At 42.3% G+C, this 22,901-nt stretch overlaps 1 protein-coding gene and 1 non-coding gene across 2 annotated transcripts in view; both read right to left on the reverse strand.

The window, feature by feature from the left end:
- The window catches only part of AGMO (alkylglycerol monooxygenase), a 357,460-nt gene that overhangs the window by 232,030 nt on the left and 102,529 nt on the right, over positions 1–22,901 (reverse strand). The gene's annotated exons all lie outside the window — the stretch shown is intronic.
- LOC119924946 lies at positions 9,363–9,500 on the reverse strand. The gene has a single exon (XR_005449623.1). It is a non-coding gene; the product is annotated as a small nucleolar RNA SNORA7 (small nucleolar RNA).

Genomic DNA, 22,901 nt, shown 5'->3' on the forward strand with positions numbered 1-22,901 from the left:
GGAGCGAGAGAGAGAGTGTTGCAAATTGGGAACAGACTGTTAGATCAGTTGAGGTCAAAGGGGAACTTGATTTTGTGTAGATAGGTAGTAGGGTGACTGTAAAGGTCAAGGATGAGCCTAAACTTCACAAACAAGCACAAACACCTTACAAGTTTAAGAGATAGTCATTTTATGTAAAATGAGTCCTTTAAGGTTCAATAGGAAGCAGGACCTCCCACAATTGAGTTTCTTATGTCTATTTATTTGACTCAAAATTGATAAAGGCAAATCAATACAGGATTTAGCATGTCTCCCCTACACTTCACACAATATCTGCATTTTAACAACTCCTGTGTAATGGAGCTGCCTAATACTTGAGTGAAAATATTTTGTATGCCACATTCCTGATTTTCTATTTACTTGGATAATGACTTCAGCAGGGACAATAGTTTGAGGTAAACTTTCAGGAATTCTGCCATCATTAAAGTCCCTTGCACTGCTCTGAATCTTCCCCACCTCCTCCCTGGGTATTATAAAGATTTAAAGCACACTGAGATATACCTACAAAGCTACATTTCAAAACGGGGAATAATCTGATGTATTCAACCACTGCAGACTTGAGCATCAAAAGAGAAACCCACAACTGTGAAAGTGATGGGATTCATCTGGTAGGTTGAAAATTGTACTTGACACTCTGGACTTCATTTTATATGAATTAAGGCTGGAGTGTCAACCCAGGTTTTCATACTAACAACTGAGTTTCCTTGCTCTTAGACCTTTAACATTACATAAATGTCAACTTTTGTTGCTCAATAAGTTCCACGTGTCCACATAAAACCGTGGTAACAATGGTAAATTCAACAGCATTTACATGTATAATAGGAGAATGCATTTCATTTGCCCCCTGAATAATGCATTTGTGGGAAGGAACCAAATGGGCATGACCCTGAGGATAATTGACTTTAATGTTTTTTACTGTCACTTCTTCAATATAAAACTTTAGGAGCATCAATGCACTACTACATTTTGGAAAGAGTTTTTAACATTCAGTGGCCTGCAAACATTCTTATTTGGCTGAAAAACTTATACTGTGTCTATTTAGAAGTAGTAGTCATAATAACAGTAGTAGTAATGGTAGTAGAGAAGCAGTGTGGCTAAGTGGAAAGAGCCCAAGCTTGGGAGTCAGAGGTCATGAGTTCTAATCCCGGCTCTGCCACTTGTCAGCTGTGTCACTTTGGGCAAGTCATTTCACTTCTCTGGGCCTCAGTTCCCTCAACTGTAAAATGAGGGGGAGTAAGACTGTGAGCCCCACTTGGGACAACCTGATCACCTCGTACCCTCCCCAGTGCTTAGAACAGTGTTTCGCACATCGTAAATGCTTAAGAAATACCATCATTATTAGTAGTAATAGTAGTAATAGTCACAGTAGTAGAAGAAGAAATATTATTTTTGAAATGCTTATTACGTGTTGGGGTAGAAGACTGACTTTTTTTCAGTGGTATTTCTTAAGTGCTTACTATGCACCAGGCACTGAACTAAGTGCTGGGGTAGATTTAAGATAATCAGGTTGGACACAGTCCATGTCCCATGGAGATCACAATCTTATTTCCCATTTTACAGATGAGGTAACTGAGGCACAGAGAAATGAAGTGACTTGCCCAACATCATACAGCAAGCAAGTGACAGAGCTGGGATTAGAACCCAGGCTCTCTTACTCCCAGGACCATGCTCTTTCTACTAGGCAACACTTCCTCTCAGTTGGGATTTAACCGTAGTCCCTACCCCTTGGGGAGTTCACAGTGTCACTCACTGACAGGGACTGTGTCCTACCTGATGCTGTTACCATAAATCCAAGTGCTTAGCCACTACTTAGAGAAGCAGCGTGGCTCAGTGGAAAAAGCCTGGGCTTTGGAGTCAGAGGTCATGGGTTCAAATCCTGGCTCGGCTAATTGTCAGCTGTGTGACTTTGGTCAAATCACTTAACTTCTACTGGGCCTCAGTGACTTCATCAGTAAAATGGGGATTAAGATTGTAAGCCCCACGTGGGACAACCTTGAATATCCCCCCCAGAGCTTAGAACAGTGCTTGGCACAGAGTAAGCACTTAACAGATACCGACATTATTATTATTATTATTAGCCCAGTGCTAAGCACTTCTTCTTATTAGTAAGCACTTATTACTAAACCTAGATCATCAAAAGTATAATTACATCCAAAGCTTCCCAAATTTCTAAAAGTACCAAGACCTCATGCTGGAGGACTCTCCCTTGGGTGCTGGAAGACTGAGCTTTGTGACCCAAGATGGAAAATTTGCCATCTCCTTCAAGAGTCCTTCCCCGATTAAACCCTCTTTTACCCAACTCCCTCTCCCTTCTGTGTCATCTATGCATGTGCTATTATCCCACCCTTAGCCCCACAACACTCAGTTACATATCCAAAATGTATTTTTGTATTAGTATCTGCCTCTCCTTCAAGACTGTTGAGTTTCCCAAGGCCACCGGACAGAGAAGTGGCAGAGACAGGACTAGAACCCAGATCCTTCTGACTCCCAAGCCCGTGCTCTATCCATTAAGCCACACTGCCTCTCATCTCTTACGCTGATGCTCTGCCACTTACGTGTTGTGTGACCTTGAACAAGTCACCCCACTTCTCTGTGCCTCAGTGCTGTCATCTGAAAAATGGGTATTCAATACCTGCTCCCTATTTAGACTGCGAGCCCTATGTGGGACCTGATGATCCTATTACCCCTGAGTTTAGTACAGTGCTTGGCATATAGTAAACGCTTAACAAATACCACATTTTTTTCTCTCTTTTTTCATTTTTTTTACAAGCTTTATTTAATTTTGCATGGCATGAGGGAAGCTATGGAGTCCTTTATTCTCTTGGGAACAGAAACAGAATCTCTAAGGCTGTCCAGAGAAGTCTGGAGAAATCTATAGTCCTCCTCCATAGATTTACACGGAGGGGAGGAGCAGATCAATCAATCAATCAATCAATCGTATTTATTGAGCGCTTACTATGTGCACAGCACTGTACTAAGCGCTCGGGAAGTACAAATTGGCAACACATAGAGACAGTCCCTACCCAACAGTGGGCTCACAGTCTAAAAGGGGGAGACAGAGAACAGAACCAAACATACCAACAAAATAAAATAAATAGGATAGAAATGTACAAGTAAAATAAATAAATAAATAAATAAATAGAGTAATAAATATGTACAACCATATATACATATATACAGGTGCTGTGGGGAAGGGAAGGAGGTAAGATGGGGGGAAGGAGAGGGGGACGAGGGGGAGGAGAGGGGGACGAGGGGGACAGCAGATGGAGACAGACTTCTTAACACAGATGTCATCATCATCATCATCATCAGAAAGACATGCTTTCCTAAGGCATGCAGGATAATGTGGGGAAAGGTTGAGAAATAAACAGCTGCCTCCCATTGGCAGAGATTTGACTTTGTGCGTCCCCCCAACTCCTCCCTGGCCTGTCGCCCACTCTTAGGATGATGTAGGTTTGTGGGTGCAACCAGAGCCCACCCTGCTGATTGCCACTTGAGAAATGTCTGCTTCAAGCAGTGATTCAGGAGAGAGGGGAGAGAGATGTCTCTCCTCTCCACTGCTCTGGAGAAACAGCACGGCTTAGTGGAACCAGCACCAGCTTGGGAGTCAGAAGAACCTGAGTTCAAATCCTGGCTCGGCCACATGTCTGCTATATGACCTTGGTTAAGTCAGTTCACTTCTCTGAGCCTCAGTTACCTCATCTGTAAAATGGAGATCAAGAGTGTGAGCCCCATGGGGGCCAGGGACTGTATCCAACTTGATGAACTTGTGTCTATCCCAGTGTTTAGAACAGGGCTTGGCACATAGTAAGCAATTTCACAAGTACCGGTGTTATTATTATTATTATTATTACAGGACATAATGCTTCTCCCTTGGGAATAAAAAACCAGAGAACCAGGATCATTTAGTGAAAAGAGCACAGGCTTGGGAGTCAGAAAATGTGGGTTGTAATCCCGGCTCTGCCACATGTCTTCTGTGTGACCTTGGGCAAGCTATTTTTTCTTCTCTGTGCCTCAGTTACCTCATCTGAAAAATGAAGATTAAGACTGTGGCTCCCAGGTGGGACAACCTCATTACCTTGTATCTACCCCAGTACTTACATTGCTTGGCACATAGTAAGCGTTTAACAAATATTATTATTATTATTATTATTATTATTATTATTATTATGGTGTGAGTGTAATAGTGAAACAATAGTAGCAGTAACAGCATGCCCGGTGGAGTGTACATAACCATAATTTATCTATTTATATTAATGCCTGTCTCCCCTTCTAGATTGTAAGCTCATTCTGGGCAAGAATGGTGTCAGTTATATTGTTGTACTCACCAAAGCGATTAGTACAGTGAACTGCACACCGCAAGTGCTCAATAAATACAACTGACTGGTAGTCAGACAATGTCAGTATTAGTCCTGGTTCTGCCACCCACCTACTGTGTGACCTTGGGCAAGTCATTTAACTTCTCTGTGCCTCCATTTCCTCATCTGTAAAGCAAGAATGAATCATCCATTCTCCTCCCTCTTAGTAAGTGAGCCCTATGTGAGACAGGGACTGCATTTGATTTTATTGAATTGTATCTACATCACCGATTGGCTCAGTGGTTGGCACATAGTAAGCACCAGTAAGTAAGACACATAGTAAGACAAATACCAGCCCCCTGCCAAAAAAAAGTAGCCGATTAGTTTCTGCAGGGTATAAGGCATGTTATGGCCGGACATTCTGACAATGCACTTTTCAAATCTATTAATAATGGAGAAGCAGCATGGCATAGAGTAAGGGGCCTCAGTGTCAGAAGGATTTGGACTCTAATACTGGCTCCACCACTTATCTACTGTGTGACCTTGGGCAACTCACTAAACTTCTCTGTGCCTCAGTTTCCTCAACTGTAAAATGGGAATTCAGTTTCTGTTCTCCCTCCAACTTAGACTGTGAGCCACATGTGGCACAGGGAATGCATCTGAACTAGAGTTTGAGAAATAGTAGGCACTTTGCAAATGCGAAGCAGTGTGGCTCAGTGGAAAGAGCACAGGCCTTGGAGTCAGAGGTCATCGGTTCAAATCCCAGCTTCCCCACTTGTCAGCTATGTGACTTTGGGCAAGTCATTTAACTTGTCTGGGCCTCAGTTATCTCATCTGTAAAATGGGGATTAAGACTGTGAGCCCCCCGTGGGACAACCTGCTCACCTTGTAAACTCCCCAGTGCTTAGAACAGTGCTTTGCACATAGTAAGCGCTTAATAAATATCATCATCATTATTATTATTAAATGGCTTAGTAATTAAGTGCATCAACCATTATGAATCATCGTCTCCATGAATGTCTGTTTACTTACCCCATTTGCTATGATTCCTTAACAGTAATGATATTTGCCCAATTCCCTTCATTGAGCTTATTGATTAGTTTTGGTAATAATTAACAAACAATGCTGCATATTCATAAGGCAGTCTACAGTAAAGGGGATAGTCAACATCATCCACAAGGGAACTGTACTTCCCAAGCGCTTAGTACAGTGTTCTGCACACAGTAAGTGCTCAATAAATACAATTGAATGAATGATTGAGCACTGACTTTGTGTAGCACACTGTACTAAGCTTCAGGGAGACATTCAGAAGAAGCCCTGCCTGCCCTTCTTGGGGATAATGAGAAAGTGAAGGGTTGGTGAACTGATGAATATTCAGTAGCTATGAAGTGTGACAGTAGTGTCATCAGAGCATGATGGATGGTGTTTTCTTTTTTTCCCCTCATTTTAAGAGATCATAGGGAATGACGGTGAAAGCAGGGCATCACTATTCCCAGGAGAGAGTTCCAGCCCAAGTCTTTTCAGCCCAGTTCCTTGACGGCTCTCTGCATAGCTTTAGACCCTGTAATGAGATTTGTGAGAGGCTGGAATATGAGCACCGAAGTTCTACACCAAACATTTTCTGAGTTTAATCGGTCCTGTGTGATTGTAGGAATGAGATCATTGGTCAAATCCCGCTTTCTTCCTTAATTATCGATAAATAATGTTGTGATTGTAATTTCTAAACCACACTTGGCAAGACCTATAGGGCAATCTGGAATCTGCTGGTGGTTTGGTAGCTATAACTCTAAATGTAGATTAGCCCATAATAAAGCAGCATTGTTTCTGAGACAATGTTAACTTTGTGATTAATGAGGTGATGGCGGAGAAACATATGACTCTTTCCAAATGCAATCCAGTGCTTTTTCTCGACTCCAGTCTCAGCCAAAACTGTCAGGATTAATGACAAGATGACCAGATAATGTTTCACCTGTAACTAGGATCTTGACTGGGATTTGAAAGTTTCCAAGATTTCCAGAGGCTCAGCTCTTAAGTGTAGCCAAGTCTTTTATTTTTTTTTTTCCTTCAGAAAGCTCAAAAACAAATGGTTCGGGAAGTCTCCAAAGTGAAAATCAGGGATTCAGTTCTGCCGTCTTGGAAACACAGACTGATTGCCGGACCCGATCCAATGGCCAGAATGCTGTGAGCATCTGAAGAAAACATTAATAAATAAATAAATACTGGAACATGAAGAGTCCTAACCGAGAAGCAGTGTGGCTTAGCGGTTAGAGCATAGGCCTAGTACCCAGAGAGACCTGGGTTCTAATCCTAGCTCGACCGAATGCCTGCTGCTGCTGTGTAACCTTGGACAAGTCACTTCACTTCTCTGTTACCTCATCTGTAAAATGGGGATAAGTGTGTGAACCCGTGGGACAGGGACCATGTCTGACCTGATTAACTTGCATTTACCCTGGCACTTAGAAAGGTGCTTGAAACATAGTAAGAGTTTACTGAGTTCCACAATCAACATCATTATGAGAATGACCTTGGGGTGACAAATCTACTCATGAAATTGGTTCAAGAAGAATCTATGAAGCGTTTATGAAAGCTTAGCTGAATTTGGATCACTCTATAGACATCTCTATAGTCACCCAGCACTTAAAACAGTGCTTTGCACATAGTAAGCGCTTAATAAATGCCATTATTATTATTATTATTATTATTATTATTATTATTATTATTATTATTATTATTATCTCAAGCTACAAAGAAGGGGATTGGGTCTAAATGACGATTCTGAAAATTCCCAAGACTTGAGTGTGGTGGTAGCCCCTGAAGAAGGATCTGTCCACTTTGGTTGGTGGAGATGACTGTTCACAAGCCCACTTCTAATGATAAGTAGGCACACACTCCTCCTGCTCAAATTTATCTGTGTACTTTCTGGTGACTTAATACACGATGTTTTAGAGCCCTGCTCTAAATCAAACATAATTCCCAAGATTTTACGAAAAAATTCAGTCAAATATGTTGCATTTTTTCCTACTAGCATTATCCTTGGATAGCAATCCTGGCGTTGAGCTTTGATAAGACATCCTGGCAGGAAATAGTCTTATATTTTCCACCTCCAAATCCAAGCAACTGCAGGAAATGACCAATGACTAGAAGTGAAGCCAATTACTCTCAGTGTATAATGCTTAAATACCCTACAATTATCTGGAAAGCTGCAATCATGTCAGCTTTCATCGTAACCCTCTAAGTACAACAACTAAAATATGCCTTGAATCTATTGGAAGGAAAGTAGTGTTTCTCCTTTGACAAATTTCTCAAATCTAGAAACAAGAGTTTAGGTTTGTGAGGCTTCTCCCTGTCACTGATTAATAATTAAGCACCAGGCAAATTGTTTTTGCTCTTCCAGCAAGTCACTTTCCGTTTCAAAGAGAGGCTATTAATGTTGATGAGGATGAGTTTAACCATACATTACTTGGGAGGAATGAAAAAAAAGTCAGTATTATTTAGGTGGAGCTGGCAAAATGATCTGTGCTTTCTGTGATAGTCTCTTGCTGTCCGTGGAGTGTGTCTACTGTGGATTCTCTTTCCTGGATTTCTCCTTTCCCCTCGGGGTCGACTATGCAAGTGGCTGTGAACCTCTTAAGCCCTTGGATCATCACCCCAGCCCCAGAGCACTAATGCAAATGTTTCTATGCTCTACTATTTCCCTTATCTGTAATTTATTTTAGTTTCTCACTCCCCTCATAGACAGCTCATTGTGAGCATGGTTCACATCTACCAATTCTGTTGTACTGCGCTCTCCCAGACACTTAGCACATTGCTCTATACACACTAGGCACTCAATTAATACCACTGATTGATGGATGGATTCAATCCTAACTGCTCTCAGTCTTCAACTTTCCAGGGAAAGGAATCCTCATCTTTTCAGTCTAGCCTCATCTGGATGTATCTCCATTCCCCTGGTCATCTGATTTTTCCACTCTGTTCCTTTCTCCAGAGAAGCAGCGTGGCTCAGTGGAAACAGTACGGGCTTTGGAGTCAGAGGTCATGGGTTCAAATCCCAACTCCGCCACATGTCTGCTGTGTGACCTTGGACAAGTCACTTAACTTCTCTGAGCCTCAGTTACCTCATCTGTAAAATGGGGATTAAGACTGTGAGCCCCACATGGGACAACTTGATTACCTTGTATTCATTCATTCAATCGTATTTACTGAGCGCTTACTGTGTGCAGAGCACTGTACTAAGCACTTGGGAAGTACAAGTTGGCAACATATAGAGATGGCCCCTACCCAACAGTAGGCTCACCTTGTATCCCCCCCAGCGCTTAGAACAGTGCTCTGCACATAGTAAGCGCTAAACAAATGTCATTATTATTATTATTATTTCTTGTCTTCTCACAGCCTTCTTCAGATGCAGACATCAGAATGGCATGCAGTCTTACACAAATGGGGTCAGTCAATCCTATGTACTGAGTGTATGCAGATCACTGTACTAAGCACTTGGGAGAGTACAACAGAACAATAAACAGACACATTTCCTGCCCACAACGAGCTTAAAGTCTCTAGGGTTAAATGGATAGGGTGTGATGTAGTGGAAAGACCACGGGGTTGGGAGTCGTGAAACCAAGGTTCTAGTCCCAGCTTTGCCACGGTGCTGTGTGATGTTGGGAAAGTCCCTTCCTCCTGGTTTTTTCATCTGCAAAATGGAGATAAAATATCAACTCTCCCTCCCTCTTCTATTGGGCGCCCCATATAGGGCAGGGGATATTGTGTGTAATGTAATTATCTTGTATCTACCTCGGGTCTTACAGTGGTGATAAGGCACATCTTGTCTTGTCTTATGCTGCAGAGTCATCTCTGACCCATAGTTACTTACTCCATGGGCACATCTCTTCCAGAACGTCCCACCTCCATCTTGCCATCGTTCTGGTAGGGTATCACTAGAGTTTTCTTGGTACAAATCCAGAAGTGTTTTACCATTGCCTTCTTCCACACAGTAAATGTGAGCCCCCAACCTCCCAGCCCAGGTGAATTTGGACTTGTAGCAAATTGCCTTCCACTTGTTAGCCACTGCCCAAACTAGGAATGGAATGGGTAGGTCTTTGCTTGACTCTCCCTCCCATAGCCGAGACTGGTAGGGTACTGGAAACCCTCCAGGTGTGATCCTGAGAGGGGCTAGAGGGGTGATAAGGCACTTAACATATGCATAGTAAATACTGTAATAATTATCATTGTTGATGAAGCCAAGTGCAATCAACTGTATCTGTCTGAGTCAACAAACAGTAAGCTCTTCCTCTCAGTTGTATATTTTTCCTTTGTCAAATGGAGATTAAATCCTCTTCCCTCCAATTTAGACTATGAGCCTTATGTGGGACAGGGACTTTGTCCAGCCTGATTATCTTGAATTTACCCCCAGAATTTAGTTCAGAGCCTGGAACATAATTAGTTCTTAATTAGGTCCATTAAAAAAAAATGTTGTACTCTTCCAAGTGCTTAGGAGAGTGCACTACCCAGAGTTATTGCTCAATAAATACCATTCATTTGGTTGGAAACTTATTGTCTCACCCATGTTCAGGATTTTATCTCTTGGAACATCAGAATACGTCTCAACCGAAGGAGGGCAAAGTCAGTCAATCATATTTATTGAGCGCTTATTGTGTGCAGAACATTGTACTAAGAGCTTGGGTGAGTACAATATAACAATATACATATACATTCCCTTATGCTACCAGCTCTCCCTCCCAGGTCAAATCACTTGGCCTTCAAAGTGTTCTGGTAATGTCTGACCCTTAGGATTTTGATTTTATTTTTTCATTTCAATAATATTTTAATAGTAATAACAGTACTTGTTAAGTGCTTACTATGTGCCAGACACTCTAGTAAGCACTGGGGTAGATACAGGATAATTGGCTCAGACACGGTCTCTGTCCTACATAGTCTTTGTCCCCATTTTCAAGATGAGGTAACTGAGGCACAGAGCAGTGAAATGACTTGCCCAAGGTCACACAACAGACAAGTGTCAGAGTCAGAATTAGAACCCAGGTCTTCAGACTCTCAAGCCTGTACTGAATAGCACAGAGTTTGACAATACCATTATTATTATTGTAACAAACATTTGTTTGACGTAGCATTTTCATATCATTAAGAGATGAATAGGGGAGTAACTCTGACCTTTCAAGTTCTATACAGCACAGTACAAAGAAGTATTAGTATAATTGATCAAATCTTATTATAGTGACAGACTACATTAATCAATCTTTCATTCAAGCGCATTTATTGTGTGCTTGCTGTGTGCAGAGCACTGTACTAAGCACTTGGAAAGTGACAGTACAGCAATAAAGAGCGATAATCCCTGCCCACAATAATAATAATAATAATGAAAGCATTTATTAAGTGCTTACTATGTGCAAAGCACTGTTCTAAGCACTGGGGAGGTTACAAGATGATGAGGTTGTCCCACGGGGGGCTCTCAGTCTTAATCCCCATTTTACAGATGAGGGAACTGAGGCACAGAGAAGTGAAATGACTTGCTCAAAGTCACACAGGTGACAAGTGGCAGAGTAGCGATTTGAACCCATGACCTCTGACTCCAAAGCCCGGGCTTTTTCCACTGAGCCACACTGCTTCTCGGGCAGAATGGACTCAAAGTCTAGAGGGGGATTATTTATTCAATGGTATTTATCGAGCTCTTTGTGCAGAGCTCTGGACTAAGTGCTTGGCAGCATATGATGGAGGAGGTAGACGTGCTAACTGCTCTCAGAAGGCTTACAGGGTTGCTGGGGAGGTAACAGTTGGGGAAACTACAGAGTAGAAGGATATTTACTCCTTGGCATAACCTGTTCTGATTAGTACAGTGCTCTGCACACAGTAAGCGCTCAATAAATACGATTGAATGAATGAATGAATGAATTTACATCAGTGCTGTGGGAACGGAGTGAGTATCAGAGGGCTTATTGGGTGCCAAGTCCGGCAGTAGGGAGGGAAATGGTATTTGTTAAACGCTCACTATGTTCCCAAACACTGTTCTAAGCACTAGGGTAGATAAAAGGTAATCGGGTTGTCCCACATGCTCACAGTCTTAATCCCCATTTTACAGATAAGGTAACTGAGGCCCAGAGAAGTTAAGTGACTTGCCCAAAGTCACACACAGCTGACAAGTGGAGGAGATGGGATTAGAAACAGAAATGAGAAGCAGCATGGCTTTGGAGTCAGAGGTCATGGGTTCAAATCCCATCTCCGCCAATTGTCAGCTGTGTGACTTTGGGCCAGTAATTTAACTTCTCTGGGCCTCAGTTCCCTCAACTGTAAAATGGGGATTAAGACTGTGAGCCTGCTGTGGGACAACCTGATCACCTTGTAACCTCCCCAGCACTTAGAACAGTGTTTTGCCCATAGTAAGCGCTTAATAAATGCCATTATTATTATTATTATTATTATTATTGTTATTAAATAGGGTAAGAAGATGAGAGATGAGCCTGGAAAGGTTGCCCAGAGGAGATCTGATTTTAGGTTGGTCTTTGGAGACAGGAAGAATGGTACCTGTGGGATTTGAAGCTGGGGTAGGGGCCGGGAGTCAGAAGGAGCTGGGTTCTAATCCTGGCTCAACCATATGTCTGCTGTGTGACCTTGACCAAGCCACTTATTTTCTCTGTGCCTCAGTTACCTCATCTGTAAAATGGGGATAAGAATCTCAGACCCATGGGGGACAGGGACTCTTTCCAACCTGATTAACTTGTATCTACCCCAGCACTTAGAACAGTGCTTGGCACATTGTAAGAATTTGACAGGTGTCATAATTATTATTATTATGAAGGGGGAGGGCATCAATGGCACCGCCATCTTTTCCTTCTCACATAACTTGGTGCTATCCTTTATTCTCTCTCTCATTCAACCCACACATTCAATCCATCACTAAATCCTGTCAGTTTGACCATCAGAGCATGGCGAAAAACCACTCTTTCCTCTCGATCCGAACTGCTACTATGTTAACCCAAGCATTGATCCTATCCCACCTTGATTACTGTATCAGTCTCCCTACTGACCTCCCAGCTTCCTGTCTCTTCCCACTCCACTCCATACTTCACTCGGCTGCCCAGATTATTTTTCTACAAAAAACATACAGATCATGTTACCCCTCTCCCTAAGAATCTCTAATGGTTGCCCATCCACCTCTGCATCAGACATAAAGTCCCTACCATTGGCAGCGTGGCTTAATGGAAAGAGCACGGATTTGGGAGTCAGCGGTTTTGGGTTCTAATCCCATCTCCTCCACTTGTCAGCTGTGTGGGACTTGGGGTAAGTCACTTAACTTCTCTGGGCCTCAGTTACCTCATCTGTAAAATGGGGTTTAAGATTGTGAGCTGCCTGCGGGACAACCCGATTACCTTGTATCTAGCCTAGTGCTTAGAACAGTGCTTGGCAACATAGTGAGCGCTTAACAAATGCCATCATTATTATTACCTCACCTCACTACTCTCCTACTAAAACCCAGCCTGCAAACTTTGCTCCTCAAAAGCCAACCTTCTCACCGAAACTCAATTTCATCTTTCTCATCACCGATATCTTACCCAAATCATGCCTCTGGCCTGGAGCACCGGTCCCCCTTCATATTCAAAAGGTAATTAATCTCCCCACGTTCAAAGCCTTATTGAAGGCCCATCTCCTCCAAGAGGCCTCACCTGACTAAGTCTTGCTTTCCTCTCCTCCCACTCCCTTCTGTTCTGCCTTGATTTTCTCCCTTAGTTCATCCTCCCCCACCCAACCCCACAGCACTTATGTACATATCTATAATTTCATTCATTTACATTAATGTCCGTCTGCCCCTCTAGACTGTAAGCTCATTATGTGCAGGGAATAAGTCAGGTATATTGTTATATTGTTCTCCAAGCATTTAGTACAGTGGTCTGAACACAGTAAACACTCAATAAATATGATTGACTGAACAACTGACTGAATGAAATTGAAAACCTGGAAGTTGCATAAATTTAGTACAAGTACCTTTCATGACTAAGGAATCAGGTTTTGAACCTATTTTCTTTCCTCCAAAGGTTAGAAAGGGTGAATCAACTTGATAAAAAAAGGACTTAAAAATTACATAGAATTGCTTTGGCATCCACATTTCTTTTTTTCACACATTTTGATTTTTTTTTAACTAGGTTTAAACCATGTATATTAACCATCCTCAACTAACTGCACTGGGCTCATTTACCTTTTAATGGTGCCTAACTCTATACAGACATTGCATAGAAATCTTGATTTTTTTTCTATCTTTTTTTAACCTTGGTTCTGTTTAGTTTTAGAGAGATCCACTGGTTTTAATCTCTGGGTCAAAACCTTATGATCGTTGATCCTCTTGTTACAGCCTGTTTTTACAAAGATTTGCTTTGTTTTCTTTTTTATTCATTTTGACGGTCTTGATTCCATGTCTCACTATTTTGGCATTCAAATCCCTCTTTTGAAATCTTGGGTTCAAAGTAATGAACCACAACTGGAGTCTACGATGCTTTTGGTAACATAGCCTATAATACCAAAGAAAAAGTTAAACTTGTTTTATATAAAGTGGAACTCCTCAATTAAAGCACTTGAGATCATAAAACAGCATAGCAATGTTAGGATACCCTAAAAGAAAACTCAGTATGGACTTGTCCTAACTACATTCAATTCCACACCAGCTGAATAAGTAAATTTTGCTCTTATTAGATTGCTAAATGAATGCAATTGCTTTTTATGTTACATTGCCTTTGAAAGAAATCTTTGGGAGCAAAATATGGATATCCATCTTTTGGGGCAGTTTTAGTAGTCCGTTTCTCACAACACAAGGAAGCACTGAAATCAAGTGAGAATCCCAAAGACTACCATTAGTATCATCACTTAATGTTTAATAATTCTTGTCTTATGCCGTCGAGTTGTCTCCGACGTGTCTATGCGACGCTATGGACACATCTCTCCCAGAATAGTTCACCTCCATCTGAAATCCTTCTAATAGTGTATCCACAGAGTTTTCTTGGTAAAAATTTGAAAGTGGTTTACCATTGCCTCCTTCCACACAGTAAACTTGAGTCTCTACCCTCGACTCTCCCATGTCTCTGCTGCCCAGAACATGTGAGTGTGTAAACATGTTGCCTTCCAGTCACTAGCCACTGCCCATGTATGTTGCACTGTTTGTAAACCTGTGGAAAGAGCAGGGAATCCTCCTTACAGAAAAATTAGAGATCACTAATTGTTAACTAAATATTTGTTAATAATTAGCAATCTCTATTTTTCTCTAAGGGGGATTCCCTTCTTCTTCAGCAGTTTTACAGACAATGCAGCATACACAAAGAAACCGTCCCTCTGTCTCACAATCACATATATATTCCTCCACATATTCATAACTTAGCCTGCCCAAACCCCATGTGTCCATACATACTGATTCCACCTTCACCAGAGCCATACGTACGTATGTATGCATGCTGTTTCATGTTGACACTAAATATCCAAAAATATTGGAAGTCTAACTACATCCCACCAGAAAATGTTCTGCGGATCATTATCCTTAAGTTGCAGCTAACAGAGTCTTCTCCTTCCCCTCTGTTTGCCTCCCTTTTGGCCATATTCTCTTCACTAATTCCTCGATGACAAGAGAAAAGGAAATCGAGGGAAGCTTCTTATGGGAAGGGAACATTTCTACCAACTCTATCGTATTATACTCTCCCAAGCCCATAGTACAGTGCTCTGTTACACGGTAAATGCTCGGTAAGTACCACTGATTGATTGTGTGAGCTTCCTATGGGCAGAGAATACGTCTGCTAATTCTGCTGTATTGTACTCTCCCAAGCATAAGGCTTGTATGGGCTCTGGATGGTGAGCACTCAGTAAATATGATATAGCGATTGACTAAGTAACAAGAGGAGGGACATTTTTTGTTTATTAGTAAAAATAAAATTTTGAGATAGCAGCATCGCCTTGTGGAGAGAGCATGGACTTGAGAGTCAGTAGGATCTGAATTCTAATCCTGGCTCCTCTGCTTGTCTGTTGTGTGACCATGGGCAAGTCACTTAACTTCTCTGTGCCTCAGTTACCTCATCTGTAAAACCGGGATAAAGAATGTGGGCCCCACGTGGGTTATGGACTGTGTCCAACCTGTGAATCTACCCCAGTGCTTAGTAGAGTGCCTGGCATGTAGTAAGTGCATAACAAATACCATTAAAAAAAGATATGGACATGAAACTACTGGCTGAAATAATTTGAGGGCTATAATTAATTCATGCAGATCATATTCCCCTATTAGTACAGATAATTTAGAGTTGACTAGGAATTTTCTAGACTGTAAGCTTATTTGTAAGCTCATTATAGGCAGGGAATATGTCTGTTTATTGTTGTACTGTACTCTCCCAAGTGCTTAGTACAGTGCTCTGCACAAAGTAAGCACTCAATAAATACTATTGAATGAATATGGGCAGAGAACATGTCTGCTAATTCTGTTGTATTGTACTCTCCCATGTCCTTAGCTCAATGTTCTGAAAACAGTGAGCATTCAATAAATTCCATCGATTGATATAATAATCATGATGATAATGATAGTAATAGTGTGTAGGTGCTTACTAGGTGCCAAGCACTGTACTAAGTGCTGTAATAATAATAAAAATAATTGTGATATTAAGTGCTTACTATGTGCCAAGCACTTTACTAAGCATTGGGGTAGACACAAGTTAATCAGGTCTCCCGTGGTTCTCACAGCTTGAGTATAAAAGAAAACAGGATTTGAATCCCCATGTTGCAGATTCGGTAGCTGAGGCCCAGGAAGTTAATAATAATAATAATAATGGTATTTGTTAAGCACTTACTACGTGCAAAGCACTGTTCTAAGCGCTGGGGGGATACAAGGCGATCAGGTTGTCCCACGTGGGGCTCACAGTCTTACTCCCCATTTTCCAGATGAGGGAACTGAAGCACAGAGAAGTTAAGTGACTTGCCCAAAGTCACACAGCTGACAATTGGCAGAGTTGGGGTTTGAACCCATGACCTCTGACTCCAAAGCCTGAGCTCTTTCTAGTGAGCCACGCTGCTTCTCTAGTTAAGTGACTTGTCCAAGGTCACACAGCAGGTGGGTGGAGGAGAGGCGAATACGACCCTGGTCCTCTTAATCCCGGGCCCATGCTCTTTCCACTAGGACTCCAAAGCCCTGGCTCTTTCCACTGAGCTACGCTGCTTCTCATCATCATCATCATATGGAAACCACATTCTGCCTAGAATTGTTGAGTCTAAAAAGAAAACACAATTACAAGAGCTGTAATAGCATTTGAGGGAAGTTTTGCATTTTCCTATCTACCCCAGTGCGCTATATACACACAAACACAAGCACGCACCCACCCCCTTCCCCCGACGCCCACTCACTCATCTTGCTTCATTCAGACTGTTCGTACATATCCAACAAAGCACCAGAGTCCACAAAGTGCATCTTAACCTTACCTGATTAATGTAAATGAAGGAGAATTTTTTGGCAAAGGATTTTGGAAAGATGCTGTTTTCTATCAGTGACAAAAGAAGCAGTGTATGACCCTTAAACTTTAAGATGAAAAATTAGCCTTTGTTCCTTTTTTTTATGTAATACTGGGGCATTGCTGAATTTTTGAATGCAATTAGCGGCTAAATTACTAACAAAATGCAGATATTTCTTTGCTACTCAAGGGGCCGTGGAAAGGGAGCAGTTCAGATTTCAAATCTGGTGCCCCTTGTGACTTCAAGAAGTCGCAGTGATAGCTCAGTGGTGCAAAATGTATTTCAGTGTGTTTATCATCCTGCTTACCAACGTGTGGAAAAGAAAGCAAGAGCCCAGAATTATAATAATGATGGCATTTACTAAGTGCTTGCTATGTGCAAAGCACTGTTCTAAGCGCTGGGGAGGTTACAAAGTGATCAGGTTGTCCCATGGCGGGGCTCACAGTCTTCATCCCCATTTTACAGATGAGGTCACTGAGGCCCAGAGAAGTGAAGTGACTTGCCTGAAGTCACACAGCTGACAATTGGCAGAGCCGGGATTTGAACCCATGACTTCTGACTCCAAAGCCTGGGCTCTTTCCACTGACCCATGCTGCTTCTCTAAGAAGCAGAATTGAAACTACAGTTATGATGCCACATTTTAAAAGAGAAGAAAAGCTTTATTTATTTATAAAAAAATGTAGAGCATGAGTGTGTAACTATTTTTTTCTCATAATTTGTTAAGTGCTGACTATGTGTCAAACACTGCTCTAAGCACTGGTGTCAGTACATGTTAATTCGGTCAGATACAATATTTTTCCCACATGGGGCTCACAGTCTAAGTAGAAGGGGTAGAAGGGAGAGCAGGTATTTAATCCCCATTTTACACCCGAGGAAACTGAGGTACAGAGAAGTGAGATGACTTGCCCAAATTCACACAACAACGTGGCAGAACCAGGATTAGAACCCAGATCCTCTAACTTCCATGCCCGTGTTCTTTCCATTAACCCACGCTGGATCACATCCATCACGCCGATGAGAGCCTGGACGGACGTTTCCGATTAATTAAACTTCAGCAGGCTGATTTTCTTTCCCATCTCCATCCCTCTTTATTTATCTTTGAAGGAATACAATCTAAGAAGCTTCATTTCTTCTGGGTCAACTAAAAGTCTCTGGATTTTTAGAGAGCCAAGCTAAACCATTAATACTCCATAAATAAAAGTTTTCGCAGCGATAGCTTACACCGCCATCTCCCCAGAAGTTTCATGTTAGTTTGCAATACTTTGCAGTATGCATTGCTTTTCTAAATATACTTTTGAAAATGTCAGAATGTATTTCCAACTGCTGTCGCTGCGACACTGAGCCCGGGAAGGCTCAGCACTCGGAGAAATGCCATTCTTCGGAAGAAACGTTAACCCAAGATTTCTCCTGCTTACCTCTGGTGACACATCTGAGCCTTCATTAAGGCGCTAGTGGCCCCATTTGAAAGAGCAGGGATGTATTTTTCTCTCTATTCCTGAAATGGAGGTGGCCGCTTTTTCTGTTCCCGAGCCCTCTGGCTTCTTCCCGCACCGCCTGGCTTACTGGAAAGAGCCCAGATCTGGAAGTTAGAGGATGTGGGTTCGAATCTCGGCCCTGCCACGTGTCCGCTGTGTGACCGTGGGCAAATCACTTTGCTTCCCCCCTACTCGGTTACCTCATCTGTCAAATGGGGATTAAGACCGGGAGCCTCATATGGGACAAGGACTGTGTCCAACCTGATTTTCTTGTATCTACCCCAAGGCCTAGTACAGAGACTGTAAACTCGTTGAGGGCAGGGAATGTGTCTGTTTATGGTTGTATTGTATTCTCCCAATCGTTTGGTACAGAACTCTGCACATGGTAAGTGCTCAGTAAATACGACTGACTGACTGACTGACTGCTCAGTGCTAAAAAAATACCCTAATTATTAAATATTACATGTCCCCCACCCTTAATAATGATGGCATTTATTAAGCACTTACTATGTGCACAGCACTGTTCTAAGTGCTGGGGAGGTTACAACATGATCAGGTTGTCCCACGGGGGGTGGGGGGCTCACAGTCTTAATTCCCATTTTACAGTACAGTAAGCGCTTAGTACAGTAAGCACTTAGTACAGTGCTCAAGCGCTTAGTACAGTGCTCTGCACACAGTAAGCATTCAATAAATATGATTGATGATTGATGATTTTACAGATGAAGCAACAGAAGCACAGAGAAGTTAAGTGACCTGCCCAAAGTCACGCAGCTGACAAGTGGCGGAGCCAGGATTTGAACCCTTCCAATGTCTAATGCTAAACTTTGCATTTACCGCTGTGATCTGGAAGAAGGAAGCTATTTCCCATGACTATTTCCCAAGCTAAGCCATTTCTGACTTTCTCCCAGTCATCAGTCTGCTGGTTCTACCACAGCTCCAACTCTGCCTCGCACAGGAGAATAATAATGATAAGAGTTGGACATTTATTGCATCTTTACCTTATGCGGAGCACTGTACTAAGTGCTGGGATTGCTGTGCGGTAATCAGGTCAGACACAGTCCCTTTCTCACAGGGAAGTCACGATCTAAGAGGAGGGAGAGTGGGTAGTCATTCATTCAATCAATTTTACTTACTATGTGCAAAGCACCCATGTTACAAATGAAGAAATTGAAGCATGGCAAAGTGAAGTGACTTGCCTAAGGTCCCATAGCAAACAGGTGGTCGAGGCAGGATTAGAACCCAGTTCCTCTGACTCCCAGGCCTGTATTCTTTCCATTAGAAGAAAGAATTCTTCTTTCCAGAGAAGCAGCATGGCTCAGTGGAAGGAGCCCGGGCTTTGGAGTCGGGGGTCATGGGTTCAAATCCTGGCTCTGCCAATTGTCAGCTGTGTGACTTTGGGCAAGTTACTTCACTTCTCTGTGTCTCAGTTACTTCATCTGAAAATGGGGATGAATGTTGTGAGCCCCCACTGTGGGACAACCTGATCACGTTGTAAACTTCCCAGTGTTTAGAACAGTGCTCTGCACATAGTAAGCGCTTAATAAATGCCATTATTATTATTATTATTATTATTATTGTTAGGCCACACTGCCTCTCCTGAAAGCTCACCAGGTTCAGAATGGGGAGAGAGCAGGTGACAAGTACACTCCCCATCTAGACCTGAAGCTCTATATGGGCAGGTAATGTGTCTGTTTATTGTTCTATTGTACTCTCCCAAGAGCTTAGTACAGTGCTCAATAAATAAGATTGACCGACAGTACTCCAGATTTCAGCTCATCTGTCCCTTACAAGTGTTTATTCATAGACTTTTAGGAGAACCAGAACACTAAAGTTACACCGGCAACATAGAGGACCGAATGACATTTCCCGGACATGCCCCTCGAGTCACACGGACTGGGAAGATTCATCCTATGGGGCCTCTGACCATGCCACCGCTACCACTATTATTATTAATAATAATAATGCATGTGGTATTTGTTAAGCGCTTATGATGTGCAAACACAATACTAAGGTGCTGGGGCAGATGCAGGTTATCAGATCAGATGCCGTTCCTATTCCACTTGGGGCTCACAGTTTAAGAGGGAGGGAAAACAAGTATTTAATTCCCATTTTATAGATCCTTGGTGTGTGGGTGGGTGTTTGTGTATGTGCATGTTCACTCATATGTGAGACTATCATTCAAAATGTCCTTTTCACCTGTCTCTTGGTCTGTTTCACTCATAGGAAAAGGTGATGATGGTGGTGATGGTATTAGTTAAGTGCTTACGAGGTGCCAAGCAGTGTTCTAAGTGCTGGGGTACATACAAGGTAATCAGGTTGTCCCATATTCATTCATTCATTCAATCATATTTATTGAGCGCTTACTGTATGCAGAGCACTGTACTAAGCACTTGGAAAGTAAAGAGGGCAACATATAGAGACAGTCCCTACCCAACAATAGGCTTACAGTCTAGAAACGGGCTCCCACATGGGGCTCACAGTCTTCATCCTCATTTTAAAGATGAGGTAACTGAGGCACTGAGATGTTAAGTGACTGTCCGAAAGTCACACAGCTGATAAGTGCTGGAGCTGGGATTAGGGTCCACAACCTCAGACTCCCAAGCCCGGGCTCTTTCCATTAAGCCATGCTGGTTCCCTCAGAAGGTCAAGACGTGACTCGATTAGGGACTAGAAATTTTTAGAAGAAGGGCATATAACCTTTGGATTCCAGTCTCCAGCTTTCTGCTCTCCTCATCCACTCCATTCCGACTAACACTCTTTCCAACCCCTCCAACTGTACTGGGCTTTTGTCTCTTCCATCAACCAACTCACTGTTCATGCCCTTCCCGCTGCAAAGAATTCCCTCTTTCTTCAGGTCCTCCACACTTTGTTCACCTCTTCCTTCACCATCCTTCTGAAAACCGACCTCCTACAAGAAATATTGTCCAACTAGGCTACAAGAAGCAGCTGGGCCTGGTGGATAGAGCAAGGGCTTGGCAGTCAGAAGGACCTGGGTTTCAATCCTGACTCTGACACCTGTCTGTTATGTGACCTTGGGCAAGTCACATCACTTTTCCATACCCCAATGACCTTTTCGGTAAAATCCCAGCTCTGCCAATTGTCAGCTGGGTGACTTTGGGCAAGTTACTTAACTTCTCTGTGCCTCAGTTGCCTCATCTGTAAAATGGGGATGAAAACTGTGAGCCCCACGTGTGACAACCCGATCACCTTGTATCCTCCCCAGTATTTAGAACAGTGCTTGGTATATATATATATATATGTGTGTGTGTGTGTATATGTATATATATTTGTAAATATTTATTACTCTATTTATTTTACTTGTACATATCTATTCTATTTATTTTATTTGTTAGTATGTTTGGTTTTGTTCTCTGTATCCCCCTTTTAGACAGTGAGCCCACTGTTGGGTACTCACTGTCTCTATATGTTGCCAGCTTGTACTTCCCAAGCGCTTAGTACAGTGCTCTGCACACAGTAAGTGCTCAATAAATATGATTGATTGATTGATTGATTAGTAAGCACTTAAGAAATACCAACATTATTATTATTATTATTATTATTAAAGAATACCGCTAAAAGAAAAAATAAAAACCAATCTCCATCTCCCTTGTTCATGAGCAATCACCAGCCTCTATTAGCACTTATGAGTAGATGGACCTATTAATTTTATGTTCATTCATTCATTCAATTGTACTTATTGAGCACTTACTTTGTGCAGAGCACTGTACTAAGTTCTTGGAAAGTACAAGTTGGTAACATATAGAGATGGTGCCTACCCAACAACGGGCTCACAGTCTAGAAGAATGCATATGTTTATGTATGCATGTAGTTCCTTTTTGAGGCTGTTTTTGTATCTATGCTTTTCTTTCTTTTCCACTCTATTTAAATAGATGATTGTGTCTGATTCCCCCAGTAGGTCATAAGCCTCTGAGGATGGTTGCTGTGTCCATTATATTAGATGAATAATAATTCCGGTATTTGTTAAACACTTAACTTTGTACCAGGCACTGTTCTATGCGCTGGGGTGGATACAAGCAAATCAGATTGGACCCCACACCTGTCCCACGTGGGGCTCACAATCTCAATCCCCCTTTCACAAATGAGGAACCTGAGGCACAGAAAAGTTAAGTGACTTGCCCAAGGTCACACAGCAGGAACCTAGAACACTCAATGAATAACAGTGTCTGTCTGAAGACAATAGGTTTGTCACACATCCTATATTTAGAAGATTATCTCGCATTTCTTTGCTTTCTGAATTGGTTCACGAGGAGGGGAGCCTAACCCTAGAGTCTAAAAACTGCAGTCTGGAAACCAGATTTCTCCTGTACAATGTAGAAGGCCCAAGTAAGCCTGCAGTCGTTATGGTGGAGAGAAGTGGTCGAAAAGGAGAGAGTTGCTTCTGCCCTCCATAGCACTGGAAAAGAGAGTGGAAAGATGATAGCCAGGATGATCTCTTTATCCCCTGGATCAGAAAAGAAACCCCTCAGTTCCTTCCATTCCAGGATTAGGAGCAAAGGGCGGGCTAAATGTAGCAGTGCCTCAGTCCAGCACTGGCATTCCTGGAAAGTGGGGCAAGTCTCTGGGTGTCCTTTCTGACTCAGGAGTTGAGGACTCCTGACTC

Source organism: Tachyglossus aculeatus, chromosome 2, assembly GCF_015852505.1.
Source record: "Tachyglossus aculeatus isolate mTacAcu1 chromosome 2, mTacAcu1.pri, whole genome shotgun sequence".
NCBI classification, from domain to species: Eukaryota; Metazoa; Chordata; class Mammalia; order Monotremata; family Tachyglossidae; genus Tachyglossus; species Tachyglossus aculeatus.